This window comes from Acyrthosiphon pisum, chromosome X (assembly GCF_005508785.2).
Source record: "Acyrthosiphon pisum isolate AL4f chromosome X, pea_aphid_22Mar2018_4r6ur, whole genome shotgun sequence".
NCBI lineage: Eukaryota > Metazoa > Arthropoda > Insecta > Hemiptera > Aphididae > Acyrthosiphon > Acyrthosiphon pisum.
Window position 1 is genome coordinate 113,402,553 of NC_042493.1, and position 17,717 is coordinate 113,420,269.

General features: G+C 26.0%; 1 pseudogene; it reads left to right on the plus strand.

Moving 5' to 3' along the window:
• Window positions 1-7,349: 7,349 nt before the first annotated feature.
• Window positions 7,350-9,501, plus strand: LOC103309030 (annotated as a pseudogene).
• Window positions 9,502-17,717: the final 8,216 nt, after the last annotated feature.

Genomic DNA, 17,717 nt, shown 5'->3' on the forward strand with positions numbered 1-17,717 from the left:
CCCCACCACTTACAACACCTGGTTCATTTTAGTCGGCCAATTTGTTATTTTGATATAGCGGTCGGCAAATCAGCAATTATGATTTTATTATAATTTATGATTATTTCAAAAATCAAATATAAATTATTATAGCTATTATGACCTAATATAATAGTAAATAATATTTAAGAACTACAAATAGGTAACAAAAAATATTTATATAATGCAAATATATATATAATATTGCATTTCAATCATATGATTTTGACTACTGTGTAGTATGAATATGTGTAGGAGTGGAGTAGAGTGGTCCGTACGTAACAGTAATAATTATTGGCTGGAAGGTCTCATGTGTATGATATAAATATAAGTAGGTATATAACTAGTTACTTAAATTTATATCATGCATTGTGTAGAAATGGGTGTCACTATAGCGTTGTTGTGCATATAAAAATAATTGAAATGAGTGGTCACTCGAATTTTAAAACGGTAAAAAATATTGACTGGGTAAAAAAATAATTGATAAAATGTACGTAAATTTACTTTAGTGGTAAAATTTACAAAAATTATCTTCCCCAATTCGCCCAAATTATGTTATGATATGATTCACCAAGACTAGTTATGATGGCTGAGTCACGATTGAGCATAAAAAACTCTGCAACATTGCAATTTTCCATTTTAAACTATATTATACATAACTATTTATTTAAATAATTATAATAAATCAAAATATAATATAATTATAATGATAACAATAATAATAATAATAATAATAATAGTTAAGAAAATAATAAAATCAAAATATGGTACGAATTAAAAAAAATACTGCATGGTTTATAAGTCATGAATACAATTGAGTATAGAGTATGGGTGATCGAAAACTGATATTATTTCTATAGTAATTTTGAAATTGTATCTTGATTTATTATTTTATGTTTTCTTCTAATTTAAAATTTTTGAAACGTCAGAACTTTATTGCTCCGGAACTAACTTATTACATTACGATAACATTATCGATAAAGCTGAGCTGAGCTCACGACTTGCGTCTGGTATCATAATAATTGGTGTAATAATATGTGAAATTAATAAATTACAAAATTTCGGCCTCGTGAATGTGACAACATCGCATAAAATATTCTATGCTCAATCGTGCTTTACCGGTTTAGATAAATTTAAAATTATAAGTTGGCGAAGATTGTTTTAGTGCAATCATTTCCATGTTTGGTAATGGTTGCTCATTAACACTAAACATTAAATATGATCAAATGAAATAATAATAATAATATAAATTACATTAAACTTGCGGTGTGAATAAAAATGGTATCTCAAATTAATTTTCCGAATTACGATGTTTGAATCCAAGTGCATTAATAAAATAAAAACAAAACACTGCTGTAGTTAATGAAAACATTGTAAATATTAAATAACTCGTGTTACTGTGTACCTTTCTTGTAAAGACGTATGTGTATACTGATTTAATAAGATAATTTAACATTAGAATATTGTATCATTTATTTCAATTCATATTGGGTTGGAAGGGATTATGGAACCACAAAAAAAAAAATAAATATAATGTAAATATAAGTGTGTGAGAAAACATTACGAGAATATATGCTAACGTTTTCCATGCAGATTCTTAGACCACCCTGATATAGTTAATTAGTAGGGTGCGGATTTGTATGTATTTACATATTTATCGTGAATGATTCCTTTACAGAAATATGTTACAGGACTATCTGATTATTTTAAGCTATGGTTGATATTACATAAAATTACACAAAATTTTAATTTTTAATTTGAATGTATTCCTAATTATTAATATTAATAAAATAATAATATAATGTAGTGTTGTATAATTTATATTTACGTACTTTTTTAATATACTCATTTTAAAATTTTTTTGTCAAGAATAAAAACATTTTTTTTTTACATATCTTGTATTTCTAATTACATATTTGGATAAAATTAAATACATATGTGGGCCATATAGTAAGTGTTTAATATAGCTCGTGTATATAACAGTATCCCTTAAATCGAGAAAATCGTAAGAAAAATAAATAGATTATTATATAGGTATACATTATATGATTGTATGTATATATGCATGTGTAGGTATATATGTGTAAATGAGTATAATATTATATATGCATGTATATATGTATGTATATGTGAGTAGGTATATACAGTCCTGTAAAGAATACTTTTAAAAAGACTACTCTATGTTTTGAGTATAATGTAAATACTAGATTCAAATTACATACACATATTTCATATTTTTGTCAAACCATTTTTAAGGACTACCTATCATTCTTATAGTTTATTATATACAGTTTGATACAAAAAAGGGATGGTTCTCATATAAAAAATAAGTTATTGTAGTACCACACTCTTTAAATGGTGTACAAATATAATTATTCGAACATAAATTATATTGTACTTATTATAATGTATTATTGCGGTATATCTTGCTGTAAGCTGTAGCAGCTTATGCGGAATTTGACATTTTCCCCGATAACTTCTAAAATGCTGATTCCAAATTATACAATATGCTTTGTTAATTGATTTCTGGAAGTCAAAACACAATAATATGAAACTTTGAAACCAAAATATACCTATACCCACATATACCCACTCTACCCAGGCCCGGATTAAGGCGTAAGCAGTGTAGGCTTCAGCCTACATAACCACGGATTTAGGGGCGCCGCATACTATCCTCAAGTTATTTTTTATTTAAATATCGGACATGTTTTGAAATAGTAAAAATTTTGCAGTTCATGAGTTTTTGCTCTAAGCTAAAGAATTATTATGTATAGTGGCATATAACTTCAACCCTACAAATATTTTTTACAAAGAAAGTTTAACATATAACGAGTTCTAAAAATAATAAGTTTAGTATGTAAAACATGTGAATTCATATTATATATAACTATATATTATGTTATAGTTTTCATATACTAATAGACTACTTCAATATACTAAGTCCATTAATTACATGTTTTAAAAATATCACAAGTTGTGAATTGTGTACAACATTAACGTTTCATTCAAGATTCAATTCAAGGAAGTTAGACATGGATTATTGTACTTCTCTCCTTTAATATTATGTTACTTGTTGGGTGTTGCACTGGTTAAAATTTGTTTTCAGAAAGTAAGAATAATATAGATCTGAAAATAAGTAAAAAATGTATTAAATTGATAAAATTGATAAAATTAATTATTTATTTAACATAACATAATAACATTCAAACTCTATTATATTTTATACAACATTTATTTTAAAAATACATGTATAATTATAATAGTATTAATAGGTACACTTAATTTTGCTTATTTAATTGTAAAAGTAGGTAAGAAAATTAATTTTGTTATTTGTAACTACTAACTAATATCTAATTGTCATGTCATAAGTATCATAAGAACTGTGTATACTACCTAATTTGTATTAAATGAAAAATGAAAAAAAAAAATTAAATACTACCGTAAAACTAAACATAACTATTAAAAAAGCAGGTAAGTGGATGTCGCTCTGCTGTACAGTAGATTACAAGTGGGTCATTGTATAATGGTTGTATTAGACTTGAATTCAATGATATAATATCATTGTATAAGAAAAACGATTCTGAGCGGAGACGGTTTGTCAGTCTGGATATTTTATATTTTGTTAATATTTATTTTATCATGTAAGTTGAATTAATATTAAAATATTATAATTTTTTATTCGTTTCTATGATGATAAACAAAGCGTTAGAAATTAAAATCCCATTTTTACCGTTTTTTCGTAATTTTCCGTTGGTTTTTCCCGTGGCATTAAATAACTATTGAGAAAATCGAAAAATGATCTGTTTAAAGTACCATCTTGATCCAATTTGCTAAAAGATAAGACACTATATGTTGAAATCGAAACACTCCTTCTGGAAGAAATTTTGTATACAGGACATAAAAAGAAGAAAAAAAATAAAAAAATAAACACCATTGTAAAAACAATAGCTTCCTCGCTCCGCTCAAAATCTAAAAATATGTTAAATATCATAGGAACAAACAGAATTTTTAGAATATCATTAATCAAAATATAACGCACAACTAAATATTTTAAAATCTATTTATTTAAAAGGTCTATTAGTTTTGTAGAAACATTTATTTCATTCAATCAATGTAAGAATTGATTATATTATATTCTGTATCCGGCCATTACCTACCCGCATCAGTTTATTTTTAAATTGAATAGGTACTAACACTATTTTAAATAATGATAAACGCAAAACTTCTATAACGTTTTAGTTCTTAATAACGATAAATGCACAAATTGTGTAACATTTTAATTGTAAATAACATAAAACAAAATTTTTATTTCAAATGCAAACCCTACTTTTAGCTGCAGAATATGTAATTTACTGCAGAGTAACTTCATCAGTTATTTTTTGTTATCATGTATCGTATGTCAAGAATCAATATTAATTATTAATTGAGGAAAATAATTAAATAGGTATTGGTTATCAGTTATGCTTATGAAAATATGTAAGAGCTTCAAGTAAGAAGATTTACTGCAGAAGTGCAGTCAGTTAACAGATGTTGTAAAAAATAATTTAAGTTATTGCCTATAAATACATACAGGTAGGTTAGGTTAGGTTAGGTTAGGTTAAATTATAACATATATTATATTTGAGCTGGGTGAATTGTCGAATGCAAGAAACTCATTATTTCAAAAGCTATTATCGTTTGTGAAAAATTATTATTTTACAATTGTCAATCGGTGTCTTTATAGGCGTTTATCTTATTATTATTTATAAATATAAATCAATGTAAAAAATTGGATATTTACTTTTGAAAGTTTTTCATAATTTATTTTTTGTTAATTAATAATAATTATTTATTAATTTGTAGTTTCGATTATTTCCAAAATTTCATGGTTTACAATTAAACAAATGATTCCCCTCATCAGGCTTAGTGTTAAAATTATAGAGAGTTATTTTTTAAGTATGCTCACCCTATTTTTTTACTTAAATTGTACATATTATTATATTCAAATTCTGCTTTTCAGAATTTAAATTCATTAAAGATATTTGAATACTTAAGATTGTTTATGCTATAAAGAATAATGCTATAAGAATGATGTAGTTATAATACAAACTTCTGTTTTTCAAATAAGAATCCTTTTTTTTTTTTTAATTATAATTATTCAGCAGATATTTTTTTTTGAGAACTTTGATGCACCTTAATCAAAATTTGAACTAGTTGTTTTTAAGTTATAAACCTTTGTGTACCTACTAAGAATAATACCTATATGGTAAATGGATTTGGAAATTATGAAGAAGATTTGAAATTGTTAGTAGTTAGTTCTAATTACCATTGATCTAGCAAGATAATTTTTTATTGTAATATCATATTTAAGGATTATTATCCTTAGTATAAACCTTAGTTTAATAATTCTTTAGCATTTCTTATAAGAATTTTGAATTACATACATCTACATAAACAAGAACATCATCTGCTAATTAATTTGCAGTAAAAAAAGAAATTCTCATTTGAAAAATAGAAGTTTATATCAGTTAGTAAGTCTCAGAACACTTTAATAGCAGTACAAAAAATATCAGGAATTATATCAGGAATAATATGGCCTTTAGGTATACTTAAAAATTCTAAAAATCAGAATTTGAATAAATATTTTTTTGAAAGAAAAAATTTGGTGAGCATATTTTCACCAAAATGTCAAGTACATTTTGTATTTCATTATGGGGCCCTTTTAAAAAACTGGTCCATGGGCCTTTGTTGTGCCAGGTCGACACTGGATGTCTTTATATAGGGACAATTAGTGTTAGGTACAAAATTACCCCTACATTATTATTAATTATTTCCTAATTAATATGGTATATTACTAATATTAGTTTATAATTATAAAATACTATAAGAAATTCTTCGTAAATATACTTTTTTTTCTGATAATATTACTATACTCTACAAACTTATAAATTATATAAATAATGTTTTTTTGAAAAATTTCTGAAAATTCAAAATTAACTTAATACTTAGTATTGCCTTTTATTGACACCTTTTTTTTAAGCACCAAAAGATCATTGATATCACTTTATTTTATCGGTTTCCTCATTCGAAACAGTTTATAATATTAGCAACTTTGGATTAGTCAACGGCTTTAAAATACGTCTTTAATATTATGCCGAATCATTAGTGAGGAGATTTGTTTAGATTTCAATCATATGATCACTGAATATTCATTATTTTAAATACTGATGAATTGCGTTGCAGTTAAATACTTGGAAATAGTAACTGACGGAGACAATATTTTATCATTGAATTCAAACTTTTCACATTCATTTCACTGTTAAATGAAAAAGTAGACTCTACAACTACTATTATACATAAGAACAAGTTCCAAGGATTTTTTAATTTATTATAAGTTATTTCATAAAATGGATTTTGTAAAATAAATTATAAATACTATTAATTTCAAGAGAATAAAGTCATAACCAATTTTTTTAAACATTTGATTTAGACCTTTTCCTCAGGATTCTAATTATTTGTGAATAGGTACTTATTTAATTAACATGAATAAAGTATATTATACCTTTGAGAAATACCGGTACACAAAATTTAATCATTAATCTGTCGTGTAAACTAGAAACTAGAAATCGCTATAGGTTTTTTTTACCGTAAGTAACTTGTAGTTTTAAATTTTAAATTTTATAAATTTTAGACATGAATTTTGACATATTGTAAGATGTCTTATCGTCACATGATAACATGATGTAAACAAATCGGCGGGTGACGCTGTATTACCATGTCCGGTATAATACCTATATAATATCTTAGTTCGTGGGCGTAACCCATAGACCTTATACTTATAGACGGAACATGTAGTAGTTACTCATGTTGACGATATGCTGCGTCCCACGAAGCACCAAAGCACATCGCACATGCGCACTAGCGACGCACGATAAAAATCCATATAAATATATTGTACAAATATTGTACGATTGTTGTTATCATTCCACCTGTTGGCTATTGTTTTATTTTTTGAACTTTTTGTCGTTTGATTTTTATATTTTAAAAAAACGATTAAGAAATCTTTTCGAGTCTTTTATTATATTCATTTTTCTGGTAGTCAAGCAACATGGTTCACAACAATAGTTATTGTGTGGACATTTAAAAAAATAATTTTGTTTCGAAGAATGGGCAACACTGCATCTCAACTTCTCATGACCGTACCAGCACACTGGGCAAGATAAGGATGACTTGTGACTTGTTTTTCCTCGCTCGTCGTCTGAGGTCTGTCCGCTTTTCGCCACTCCTCAACTTTACTACATCAAAGCCGAAGCAATCACCGTCGTTCCAGTTAGTCGATTCAATTATCTGATATGTCTTCAAGGTGAGTGTCAACTAATATTCACGCGCGTGCACGGCCGTCCACTTCCCGTTCACTCGGTATTTACCCGGTTTCGTAGTTTGCGCTCTCTGTTCCCATATCGTCGGGACAGACTTGTATAGGTACATTTTTGCTAAATCTAATGAAAACATTAAAAACGTATCCCATACACCATCGTTCAAAATGGCGTCGTCGCCGCCGTCCTCCGTCTCACTGCCACAGAAGCAACCGACGCCGCCACCATCGTCCAAATATTATATAATGTCTGGAATCTTTATTGAATGGAAAATATTGCATTCCTATCTTTTTGACAAACTTATTTTTGGGTAGGTATTTATTTTGCTCTACAAGTTCTGTATGATTTTTATTTTAAGGTTTTACTTCATTTTTATTTTTTATTCAATACAAACATACTTGCATATTTTTAACTATTTAAATAACAAACAATCATATGTAACTAAAATGGTTTAATCAATAATCAAAGCAATATTTTACTTGGAATGTTATTTTTTTTTTGTCATTAATATAACATAATATTTACTCTGGATTATACTCAAGAGCGGATTGGCCCGCCGAATGGCTTGCCCCTTACGCAAAAAGCTGTTTTTCGTTTTTTTTTTTCAAGTATTTAATCGTTTAAATACAATTTTGGCAATGCAACAGAAAGACCTATTTTGTGCTCATTTAATCGTTAGATGCAACTTATGAGGGAAGTTAGGGAGGTACTAATTATATTTTAGGAGTGTAATATTAAAACTCAATTTTGAATAGTGAATAAAAAAAAATTCAAAATATTACTACATAGGCCTACATTACATAGTCCTATATTACATATTACTACAATTTGTTTGCTTACTAACAGTGTCAGTGTTGTATAAAAATACTTTTAAAAAGTATTTGAGTAATATATTTTAATATTATAACATTTTATTTAAAATATTCACAAAAAAAAATGTTTTCTTATGTATTTAAAATATAAGTAGGTATTATATACTATTTATTTATATCGATTAGTAGCTACATTTTATTAACCTTCATAATATGGGTTTTTTTTTTATCAAACTTTTCATTTTAAAAATAAATTTATTATAACTTCAGAACCCTTTTAAATTGCAAATCTCAAAATTAAATATTTACAAAATAATAATTAAAAAAAGTTAATCATTATATCAATATATAGTGATATTAAGGAAACTTGTTTACGTTAGGGATATTTTTGTACTATAACATTTATTAATATTAGCAATGTATAATATATTTGTTATCTCCTTCTTGTAATTGCGCAAATTTCACACTTAGTAGATCAAATTTAGTTCCATTAGTTTAAAAATTAGAGTGAATTGACCTCTTATAATTGTAAGATTAGCATCTCATAGGCTTTTTGTTATATTTTAATTTTAAAGTGAGTTATGAGTCTTATAATATTGTAAATTGTTTTTTACATCTTAAAATACTCATAACTCGCTTTAAAATTAAAATATAATAAAAAGCCTATGAGTAGCCCTAGATAATAATCTTACCTTTTGTATAAGGGGTAAATTCACTATAATTTTTAAACCAACGAAGCTAACTGTGATCAGCTGGGCATACAATTTAGTATGTACAAGTTTATAGATCGGAGACAACAAATGTCTGTGTAGCATTCTCTTAAATTAAAAATAAAAGTATTGATGTACGTATAACTTCAGCGTTTATTTGCTGACAAACTTAAAGTAATGACCTATAGAATTTAAAGTATAGATAACAATTTACGTTATGTTTTTTAGTATCATCTGCACCTAAGTTATTTAAAATAAATTATGCATCTCTTTTGATATATTATTATTAACATGATAATGTCTTTTCTTTCCAGAAAGAGAAAAGGCGTTGCAAACATAAAACCTAGTGGCACTGCTGAAGAAGAGGATAGAAAAAGAATGAAAAAACGTGTGGGTGGTGACCGAGACAAAACACCAATTATGAAAATACCAGAAAAAATCATTGATGCAAAGGATTCTAATGGCCAAACAGTATTTTTTATGAAATGGAAAGGAGTGGACGAACATGATTTAATACCAGCTGAAGAGGCTAAGTTAAAGTGGCCTCAATTTGTAATAAAATTCTATGAAGGAAGAATTAAATGGATTTCGTCCCCTGAAACATAAATAGCGTTTAACTATTATAATATGAAGAGGGATTACATGTGTTCAAAAAATAACATTTATTTTACATTATATCCTATGGTAATGTTATTTTTTTTTTTTTTTGATAATATGTGGCAGTTATGCTTACAAAATGCCTTACAAATAAAAATATCAGTTTATTTATTATAAAATACTTAATTTCATAAAATGGACTTTTCTTCTATTTAAGATTAAAAAAATGTAATGATATTAAATATTATTATTATTGGTTTATTTTAATAATTAACTTATTTGTATTGACATTTTTCATTATTTTTTTGTGTAATAGTGAATAATTTTATCTTAAAAGCAAAATTTATATGTTGATTTAAGTAAATTTTTTTGTTCAAATATTGGGCTTAAACATTCTTAATTTATTTTACTTTAAACATTAAAGTATTTTTCACCATATTATTTAATCTATTATTATAACTTTTAAAGATAAGTATGAGTATCCATGTTAATGGTAGTTTTTTTTTATTTTATGAGGTAAAATATCCTGTATACATTAAAATAAATATCTGTAAATAATGGTTATAATGTAGCTACCAATATAATGTTCATTAGTTATACAGATTACAGTTGAATCTTGAGGGAAAAAATAGATTTTACTTAAATATTTTTCAAGCTCAAACCTCAAATACAACTTAAAAACACTTCAAGAGGCAAGATAGATATTTGAGGTTTTGAGGCCTTTAGAAAGTTCATTAAATAGACAATATTAAAAAACCTGTGTACGAGGTATTGTAATGAATCTATACTTCAATTGGTGGCGACCAGTTTTAGTCTTTTAGTCGGGCAACACCTGTTAGTCACTCCTACCAAGACAACCATTTGTATGGTAAAGTCACTTCCCTGTGCACAAATCGACCGCCGAGATTCCTTCTTAACATGAATGGTGTATAGGAAAGATCATGGTGCCAACATGGTGTGTTATATAGAACGTTAAAAATTGGGTGTGGGAGCAAGGGGCACGTAATCATACTATTCCCCAGTCAAAATATTGAATAGGAAAATTATTTACAAAGAATTTAAATTAAACTAAAGGATACAATTTTTTCAATATCTGTTGTATCTGACAATTATGGGAAAAAATATTCTATACTGAATTGTCATTGATTGATTATTAATTTAGGGTGGTACCTATTTAGATATTGGACTACTGGCACTGTCACACTGTACCCCAATCAACTGCATATTTATACAATTGTTAGTAAAAATCACGTAGTGATGTGGCTCACAAATGTATGAGCATCTTATGAACATCCGTTATTAAAACATGGAATGATATTGTTGTATGGTACTGATGAAAAATTAACATTTTACAACAAACATCAAACATTATATTATCATTATAGATATGAATTATTTTAGGGTAAATATTTGTAAATTGTAACCCAGTTACTGTGAACCACATGAACCATCACAGATTAGATTTATAATTACTAAGTGTGTAATTGAGAGTAAAACAATATTATTAAAAAAAAACAGATCGTTTATTTATTGTAATATTATTTTTGAATTTTTTACAAAAAAATCATATAATATTGTAGAATATATGTGTAGATGATTAATTTGGTAGTAGAGTTAGTAATACATTTATTGTTAAACTGTTATTTATTAGTATTTTGTGAAATTAAGCATAATTCAAGTTTAGGTTATGTAAATTAGTACTAGTAAGAAAGTAACATAGAAAAATGTATTGAAAATAAACTGCATATTAATTCTAATTTGACACAAATCTAATACAATTTACAAACCTAACAAACAAAATATTTTTTGAGATATTTTGACCATAATTAAAGTTTAATTTAATTACAATGAAAATAAAAAACATATAATTTTGGTAAATAAAGAAATATATTACAGATATGACAAGATTTGCAATTTTGTTTTAGCACATAATCCAACCTTGAACATGTTAAAAAGTAACAAAATAGATAACTAAGGAATATATTTTATGAGTCTTTGCTATTACTAAATATATATTTTGATGTTATTATATTGTGATTAAAGTGATTTATATATTACAACCTATTTACGTAGAACCTTCTTTTAAATTTTTAATCCTTTTGATAAATGTTGTCAATATTTGAACTTTAAATGCGTATAAAAAAAATTGTGCGTTTATGTATTTCTGATATTTTTTATTGTAACTATTGTAAGTGGGTGTCACTCTGATGTACAATAGATAGTAGATGGTTACAAATGGGTCACTGTAATAGATGGTGTTAAATTTAAATTAAATAATATAAAATTATTGTATACTTACAAAAAACATTTCTGAGCGAAGATGGTCAGTCAGCCTATGATATATTACTAAGTAGTTATATTTGATGATCCCTAATATTATTTTGAATGATGTAATTTCTTTACTATGAGTACAACAGTTCCTAGGTTAAATTAGTTTTACAACAAAATTGCATTTGAAAATATTATTGTTTGTATAAAATATAATAATATACTCTAAAAATGTCATCTACTAACGCACAAATAACATTTTTAAATTACAACAAAATAACTAAAATCGTTATTTTCGGTTTTTAAAATGTAATTTATTCCAAAATTAAAATGTCTGTAAAGAATAACTGAGTTTTTTTATATTTGTTGGTTATAGTATGAACTATTTATGAGAATCCTTGTTTTAAATTTTTAATCCTTAAAGTTATAAAATTTTATAATTTTTCAACTGAGTACAATTAATTTAAAAATTGTCAAAATTTGAAATTTAAATACTTATAAAAAAAATGTGCTAAGGGATATTTTATATTTATGAACTGCTATTTAACAGCTTTGTGATAAATTTTCAAGCCTTTTCACACAACAAATACATTTTTATTAAAATTAATTTGATAAAAAACTAAAAAAAAATGAATATTTTAAATTCTATAAATACCTCAATATGAGTCAACATATTTTTAAAAGGTTATAATGTATAGCAAATGATAAAATAATCATTTAATGAAAATGTTAAGTACCTACTGGCAGTCTTGTAAAAAATACTTTTGAAAAAGTATTAAGATACTAATACTAGTAAAAAAATGTATTTTACGAATACTCAGAAAGTATTTGAATACAAATACAAGTATTTTTTTTAACTTTATGCTATATAATATGTACCTATGTATTTTATACACCAGTATAGGTACCTATGTTAGTACTTTCCATAGATTTTATCAACTACAATAACATGTCTGACTATTTAGAGATAAATATACATACTTGTATATGTTCACATATTTCACTCTGCATTCAAATATATTTCAACTAAATATATTGATTACATTTTAATGAAAAAAATAAAATAATAAGTGGTATTAACTTACTATTAATATGGAACTATTTTAAAATTATTAGATTTTCAGATTTCTTAAAAAATTCCAATACAGAAAATGTATAAAATTTGGGCCGTATATCGTTTGCGCATCGTCTGTTTACCTGTACCAAATTATCGTATATCATATGTGCATCAAAATTCTAAACAATAGAAGGGTATAAAAATAATTGTACACACATATAATATTATATAGATAATGAATAATTTAATATTCATAGGCACAAATTTTTGTTCAATAAGCATTTAAAGTTAAATGTTGACCAAATTTATAAAAAGCTCAATAATTTGCAAATTATTTTGTAGTTAAAAATTTAATATTCAGTTTAATTAGGTACATTGCATGGGCATTGTTATAGTAAAAAATATATATAATATAACATACAGGTAGTTTGAGTAAAAATTAATTCAACTCAATTTTGTTCAGTTCAATTAAGAATATTACAGTCATAGTTATAATTATAATACAAATAGTTTGATAGAAGCTATACGCTTTTGGGTATACACCTTTTTTTCAGTTCTATTGTTAAATAATATTAATGCGCAAATGATGTACGAGCTTTTAAACGATCGACGCGCAAACGATGTATAACCCAAAAATCGAACGATGCGCAACTGTCTTACAAAAAAGGTCAAAAATAACAATAGTGATGCGTAAACGACAACCGGCGAAAATTTGATGTGGTATTTTTAAATTTTAAACATTTTTATTACCTACTTTTACTATACAAAAATATAATATTAGTTTTCAACAAAAACAATATTATTTTTATTAGTATCAATTGTCAATTGTTTTTGAAAAATAATAAATTAAAATTAATAAAACCGACTTTATGGTATTTTAATACAAGTATTTAAATTTTGGTAAAAATACTTTTAGGAAGTATTCAAAATACTTAAAAAATACATAAATTTTTTTTATTTAGAATACCATATAAATACTTCAAAAAGTATTTAAATACAAGTAGGTATACGAATACTTTACAAGACTGCGGCTACTGGTTAATGGTTTTTGAATTACGACATAATAAGAAAATTGTATGAGAATTTGTGAATATTCAATATTTAACTTAATACTCGTAAAAATGTCATTTGCGTTTCCTGTACATTTTTTTTTTTGTTAAATGTACGAATGCACCACTATAGGTAGATATAAACATTAATTAATGATTACTTATTAATAATATATAATATTTATAATTTGTAGTATAATAATATAATATAATGTTCTGAGCTAATTTTATTGTACTATTTATAGGTAGTTTATTTGAATATTGAAAAAGCCACAATCTACATCTAATATTCCAATATATTTACTATTTAGTGTTTACTACCTAGTATTTATATTCGTATTTAACAGTTAAATTACTATATTACACTTATAGCCACCGGTTGGATTATTAAATATATTGTTTTTATTAATTTAGGGTCATTAGTCATTAACCACTAAACACACCGTGGTCCATGACCACCCACCCAACAATAAGGTGTATCAACGGATACACCTTGAATATAGGATAGCCGCCATTGTCTTCATATAAAAATGAACCAACCATCTAGCAAACGGAGACGCACTGTTTGGTTTTAATGAACTTTATAGTTTATAGTACTGAATAAAGGACTATTAATGATACGATACTATAGGTTTATATGGTTTTTTAAACTGTGGTCGTCCGCGAGGATCATATCATAAGGTTTTCCACTTAAGTGCTATTTTTTTTAATATTCAAATAAGGAATCACTTTAAGGGGCTGGAGCGTAATTAATTTTTGGTCAAAAATATAACTCACGACTTCAATCACTACGCCCAATATAATGTTCCGATATTAATTTTGAATGAAAATTTGAATTTGTCACTAAATTATCTATGCTTTGAAAATTTCATTTTTCTGAATTTTATCTTTTTTTACTTAGCAATTTACTAACAAAAAGAGTAAAAGTAGATCATATTCATAATTCAAATTTAAATACATTGATATAGAATATGAAAAATGTACGACAATTAAAGCATAGTAAATTAAGAGGAGAATTCAAATCTGTTTTCAAAATTAAAATCGGAACATCCTACTGAGCGTAGTGATTGAAGTCAGAGGTAGTATTTTTTGAAAAAAAATGTTTGTCATTTTATAAAGCAATAGTCACTATGATGCCCCTATAAAACGTGATCAGTACTACGAATTACGTACACTAATCTTCATTTACTTTCAACACATACAAAAGACCCAGATAAACACAAATATAAAATGCCTAGTTTTTACTCCTTGGAATTGATTACGCTCCAGTCCCCTTAAAGATCAAACTAGAGATATATTCACATTTTTATTATTTTTGACCGTATGTAGACTCACTCACTAATAGTATAATAGTTTTAAGTTGTAATATTTAACGATATAATTGACGCCTAAAAAGATACCGCTGACATGGACAGCGCACAATTGTATTGCAGCCGGCTTTTTAAAGTGAGAATCTGATTAGTTTGTCGTTTATTAGAAATATACAATATTTATTGCATATTTTCATCATTGGTTTAAATATTCATATAAATGAGAGTATACCCTTTAGTTTTTTTTTCACAAAAACACTACAGGGTACTTAAATCATTTATCGTACAAATATATATTTATCGTACTTATTTAACAATCGGCAGTACACCAGTTCCTATAACGCGTCGTTCTCAGTTATTATATTATTTCTTTGAGATTATTAGATTTATTTTTTCCTTCGGAGTATTTGTCTCTGGTGTATACTCACGCAGCCAACTATTATAATACAGCTGGGAACATAATATTTGTGTCGACTGGTTATGTTAGACGATGGTGGTGGCGGGCAGTTGGTGATAAATTACACTGTGCCCACTAAACTCGTTCTTTTTTGTAATATATGTAAAATATTACGAAAGACTGGATTTAGTTGCGTCAAAAAAATATGAAAAAATTACACTAAAAATTGCCATGCTAATATATCAAAATTATGCTTAAATTTCAATGAAAAATACATTAAGTCAGGCACATAATAAAATCATAAAATTTCACATTAAAACATATATAATAATTGATAATTATTTAATTATGCAACATGTTACTTTAACAAATAGCAGAATACAAAATAGTCTTAAAAAGGAATATTTTAAAAAAGTATTTGAAATAAAACATATTTTTCTTCTGAATTAAAATTTAAAATTAGATACGTTTCAAAATTGGGTTCAAGAAAATTGTATCATCTTTGCTTAAAATGTGTTTATATATTGAAAAAGTACGTTTAACATTTCCTCTTGTTATGGAAGCATATAGGTATTTATAATAATTAAAAACATTTGGCGTTATCTCTAAACTCATATTTTGATTTCCTACCGTAAGTATTTTAATAGTTGAATATCCTTTATTTTTTCTAAAACAAATTTAAATTTATCTTCAACTACCTATTTTACCTTTGCGAAACTGGTACGTTGGCTAAAGAATTGTGATTACTGATTATCAATATATTAATAATTTTACGACACTCGTATAACCGTAGGTAGGTATAGAACATTTCTTGGCTATTAGAAAAAAGTGAAAAACCATAATGAGAAGATGTACACCGTAGTTATATTTTTGTTGTCAAATCACCTACGAAATAATAATTTGTAAATTTTATCACGAAGTATACGAAAATAATTGCAAAAATAACAACACCGTTGAAAACTGAAAAAATATACAATATAAATCTAAGTAGGAATACTGTAGTTAGTGCGACTCTTGTATATACTTGATCAAATTTGATGTACATGATATTAATAAAAAATTGCAATGTCTATTAAATCTCGTCTTTAATTATAATATATTGTAAATTACTATATAATGTACCAAACTATTTGAGGAATCATGCTCAAAATGTTTTTCATTACACTAAAATCAACTATAAGTATCAATAGGATTTTTCGTTTTTGTATTACGATCGATTATAAGAAAATCTATTCGGTGGTTTTTGCGAAAAATTTAGTAGCTGCAACTGAATCCCCTTAATTGCGTCTATTGAGTATCTTATACCAATACTGCAGTACATTTATAATATTATGTATCAATAATGTAATAATATTATCAATATATTATAATCCATTGGCACAACTAGACATTTGAACATTAGCTCTAGGTTTTTTTGTGACTCAAAGATTTCCAGGTGTGCGTTTTTTATTGTTTAATTATTTAAATATATCAATTATATTATCAAATCAAATGACAATACAAATTTAATAATAATAATACATAGAAAACGGAAATCAAATTTAAATGTTAGGAATAAAATATTTTTTTTTTCCTCTTCCGTGTTACGATTCCCCTAACAAATACTCGCTACTCTCCTTGGAGGCACAGTGTGAATACCACTGAAACACGTTTCGAAGACTTGCACAAATAAAAATGCACGCACACATGCCTGACAGAGAGATTCTTTTTTCCTTATGAATATTCTTCACTGTTACGTAGTCACGAAGCAAACAATACATTGGAAAAATTTTTTGTGTCGACCGATGGTGTAGTTTTTATGTCGATAGGGTTGGTGGGTGTTTGCTAGTTAATTACTAGATACCTATAGGTATACTTTTTGTCCTGTTTTGTACGATTTACAATATTTGTTAATAACATTTTATCAACAGGTTATTGCGGGAAAATAAAATGTACTCATGTAAACAATATTTAGGTATACATTACCTATATAAATTATATGGTACCGGTTAACATTTATAAACATGTATATTCAACTAATGAATTGTTTAAGAAGTACCTAAAAAAAAAATTATGTAGTATTTTCGCTAAGTTTTCAACATTTAACTTAAACAATAACTTTACCAGAAAGTCAAATTACATTTTTACGAGGTTTTAAATTTAGA